We start from the raw sequence: 4,723 nt of genomic DNA on the forward strand, positions 1-4,723 counted from the left end.
CCCAGACTTTTCTCCTTGATTATTAAATAGTCCTTGGATAGGTCTATTAGACAATACTCCAGAATGACACTGAAAGGACATGCAGTCCTCTCTGCCCTTTTTCTATATATCAGATAATTTTGACACTACAAAGCAGATTCTATGGGCTATCAGAACTGTACTTTCCCAACTTCAGGAAAGAAAAAAAATGGGATTAAAAGAAGTAAGTCCTCAATGTGTGTGTGTGTGCGTGCGTGCGTGCGTGTGTGTGTGTGTGTGTGTGATGATTACATATGATACTTCATGTAATTCTCACCTACCGAGCAAAGTGGTTATTATTAAGCAAATTTTAAAAATGAAAAAGATTGAGGCAGAAAGCACTATTACACAATAAGAAGAGTGGCAAGTCGAAATCCATACATGTCTGTTTCTCATCTTCCAGCTCCTTCTGCGAGGCCACATGGACACCCATGAAATTCACAGATTTGTTGAGCCGTTCACTCATCGGTTAAGCCAACAACATTTATCGGTCATGTACACACTCAGCACTCTTTCAGGTGGTGGCCTCGTAGTAGTGAACTAAATAGCCTCTGTCATTTAGCCTCTGCCTCAAGCCACTCACATTCTAAGGGGCTCCACTCCTTCATTTTAGCCAGTTGTCACCACAAGCATTTTCCTCTGACATATATATTTTAAAAATCCCACTAATTTGAATGGGTTTCCTTTTCTTTTCAGAAGCATGTTCCTCTTTCTGCTATCAGCACACAGACGCCTGCCCCTTCCATCCAGTGGCCTCTGACATTTCCTGCTGCCTCTCTTCGTTCCCTTCCAAAGCCATTTCATTCCAAGTTCAGAGTTGCAGAGCTTCTCTTAGAAGTCAGACAGACATCTCACATGCCCTATGCAAAGGTTTCGGATGCCTCAGTGACTTGCAGCTGCTCTTGGGAAACCTGACCCAGAAGCCCTTTCAGGCGGTCAGCTCCGTGAATGTCCCCCCACTCTGGTGACCAATGCTGGGCCTGGGATGGACAGAAAGTCAGCCTAGGCTAGAGCTCAATTTTCGTTTGGGACAGTCTGAGGGAACTGTTCCTTATTACAGAATGTTACGACTATGTGTCCTGTATCAGCCTAATTCCAGTGGCTCTCCTGGTGGTCATTTACAGTAGATTAGGTCACTGGTAAAACAGAACCCAAAGGCCTCCAGGGGTCCAGGTGTGGAATGGCTCCGTTTGGCATTCAAAAAGAATGCAGAACAACAAGAACAAGAACAGGCCATTTCCTCAGAATATCCTTGGAGCCTGTGGTAAAACTCATTTCGCGCCTTTGAGCTACAGGGATGTGACTGTGCCATACTTAAGCAGTAGGCCATGGAATCTTAGCCTTTTTGACCCGTAAGGACAATACCAAAAAAAAAAAAAAAAAAAAAAGATAACTATTGAAGTGATGGACATGTTCATTAGCTGGATCGGATTGATTATTTTATGATGTATCCTTATAGATATTTAAAAAGCAAGTTGTACACCTTGAATATTTACAATTGTTATTTGTCAATTATACCTCAATAAAACTGGAAAAAAATTTCATATCTCCCTACCCCAGCCCTATTTCTCTGTTTTCAGACAAAACTACACCAGAACCATAACATTCAAATTCAAGAAATCCAGCGACAGCCCAAGGCAAGAGGAGGCAGAGGTTCCCTCAATCAACCATTCCCATAGTTAAAGAGAACCCACTACCAAACACGTTTTCCCTGGGGCATAAATGTAATCCCTCGAACTACAGTTGAATAATTTCTCCTTCCTCTTCTGTATTTGTGAAGATGGCAAGAGACTGGTCACTATCCACTGAAGTATAACCCGTCGCAACACTTACACACAATCTTCTCTCCTCTAAATGCTCTCAATCCCCAAATGTCTAGAATTACGTGCTAGTTAGAGGTGAGCCATGAAGCTGAACTAGAATGCAGTGCACTTGTCTCAGTGAGCTCCCTGGACATCTCAAACAGGAGGCTCTAACCAACCACAGGACTGATGGGCCAGATTCACTCTTACTATTCCTAGACCAGGAGACAAATGGAGGCCTACGTATCATATATTATTATATTTTAAAGGTATAAATCAGGTTAACAAACTGTTTGTTAAAATAGGTTCTATCTTTCTTCCTTGAAAAATATCCCTTCATAATGACAAAATTGAAAAATATTTCTAATACTGTTTATTTTAAATAGATTAAGTCAACATAATATAAAAGATAACTGAATTTTATTCAAGTTGGGGTGTTCTGTTGGTAAGCTGCCAATGCTAGAACGAGTTCTAAAGACGAGACATACAAGTCATAAATTATTATCTATTTTTCATTATTTATTAAGGTATTTTCTTGTCTTCATTTCAGCATATCACTAATTACATTGTTAAAGATTTTCATATATTTTAGGTTCTACTGACAGCAAAGCTAAATTAGAGAAATTTTCTTGAGTAATTATAGTCCTCGGTTTTCTAAATTAATTTCAGTTTAGAGAAATTTTCCTCTTCTGAGGCAATAGCAGAAGAATCTGTCAACAAATTCTTTAAGTAATATTTAGATTCTGAAGCTAACCATAATTTTACATATCATATTAAAACATTTTAATTTGGTCCCATATAATAAATCATCATCACAAAATGTCATAAAATATCTTGATCACAGAATGCACAATGGCATTGTAAATGTTATCATTTCTTTAATGAAATATTCAAATTCATAAGATCTATGTCTCATTTATCTCTTCTACTGAACTTCAAGTTATCTAAATTTAATTTAGTTGGTTTACCAGCATTTAGTCATTATTCTCAGCATGTATCTGAGAGTAGCTATGACATCAGACTTGACATGTGTTTTATTAAGATGTCCCTCCTGTGACTAGATCCAGAAAACATTATAATCATTATGACATTATGAACAATGAATTGTTCCCAATGTCATTGTTATGAATATTGTTGAGATCATTCTTCTAGTAACAAATTCAAACTATATACCTTACATGGCACGCCTAATGTTTCTCTATTCGGCAAGCATTCTACTTTGCACACTTTTTTTTTTACCCGCTGAGTTTGCACCATTATCCTAGGCTTTTCTTCAGTCGTCTTTTAATTACTTAAATTAGCTGAATAATTTTGAAAATATTTGTTAAATTAAAATAAATAGTATTGTAAAAACAAAACTGCTGGCAATCCTAGCTTCAGTACCAATCTATTTGCAATTGTAAAGACTCAGTATCATGCTTCACATTCGTTACTTCTAGACCAGTGCTGTCAAACAGAATTTTATGCAATGCTGAAAATGTTCTATATCCGAATTGTCCAAGATGGTAGCCATGCTCTATGTGTGGTTATGGAACACCTGAAATGTGGTGATTGTGCCTGAGGATCTGAACTTTTTAGCTTCTGACTTCAGTTGATTTAAATTTAAGTAGCCACACGAGACTGGTGACCACCATATAGGACAGCACAGATCTTGACCTACATATAAACAAATTCAAAAGTAGTATGAATTTATCATACTGCAAAATATTTTGTGTTGCTGATATCGTGCTACTTAATAAAAGTCTTCTTGTCCCTACTTGGAAACCCTATTTCTTTATGTAAAACCTATTGACTTCATGCTGAGAGGAAGGATTTAGGTTAATTAATTTATCCTTTTTAACTTCAAAGTTCTGCCACTCAAATTGTTCCCTTGCTCTGATATAGTGTCTATCTCTGCTATATTATCCAACCCAGGACAGAAATGTGGAGAAGTGTTTTGCTGGGGCCAGAACTGTTTTTTTGTACTATATGAGACCTTCTAAAACAGGGTCCTAGGTCAAGGGCTCCTCTTGCCTAAATACAGGGTGACGCAAGTGGGTAAAAGGAATATCTTGAGTTAAAAAGAAAGTAGGAGAAGAGGAAGGAGACCAGGGCACAGAGACTGGTTTATCCTGTGCTCCGCCTTGCTTTCTCTACTCAGGATGCCTAAACATGGAGATAAATGGTAGCTGGCAGCTTCTGCCCACAACTATCTTTCCATTAGATTGTTCACTAGAGTTTCCATTAAATTGTGGCCACGACTTTGTACAATCAACATTCAATAAGTAATAGTTGATTAAGTAAATAAACGAAGCCTACGTCCATATGCACCACCCCCACCAACAATAGGAGAGACTTTGCAATCAGCCGCTCTTTGACACATTCAGCTCTAATTCTAAGAGGACCATGGCGAACTATCCCAACCCCCTGGGATTTACTTTTTTTATCTAAATCAAGAAATTTGTGTATTGGGAAAAAGAACCCAAATTCTTGATCTTCACCTAGGTGTTGTTATATTCACTGTCTGGACTTTTTACAGAATTGTTGCAACTGTCACATAAGATGACTACAAAAAGTGGTTCATCCACACATTCCTCATCACAGGAACACCATGTCAGGGGCAATGCATTTGCTTGCTAGGGCTACCCTAACAAAGTATCACAAATTGAGTGGTTTAAACAGAAATTCATTGTCTTTCCACTCCAGAGGTTGGAAATCCAAGATCGAGGTGTTGATTGGACAGTACTCTCTCTGAAGGCACTAGGGGAAGATCTCCTACAGGTATCCCTCCTAGTTTCTGATAGTTCCTTGGCATGTGGCAACATAACTCCAATCTTCACGTTGGTATTCTCATGTGTGTGTGTGTCCAAATTTCCCCTTTTTATAAGGACACCAGTCATATTGAATTATGGGGCTCACCCATT

This window comes from Pteropus alecto, unplaced genomic scaffold (genome assembly GCF_000325575.1).
Source record: "Pteropus alecto unplaced genomic scaffold, ASM32557v1 scaffold164, whole genome shotgun sequence".
Taxonomy (NCBI): Eukaryota; Metazoa; Chordata; class Mammalia; order Chiroptera; family Pteropodidae; genus Pteropus; species Pteropus alecto.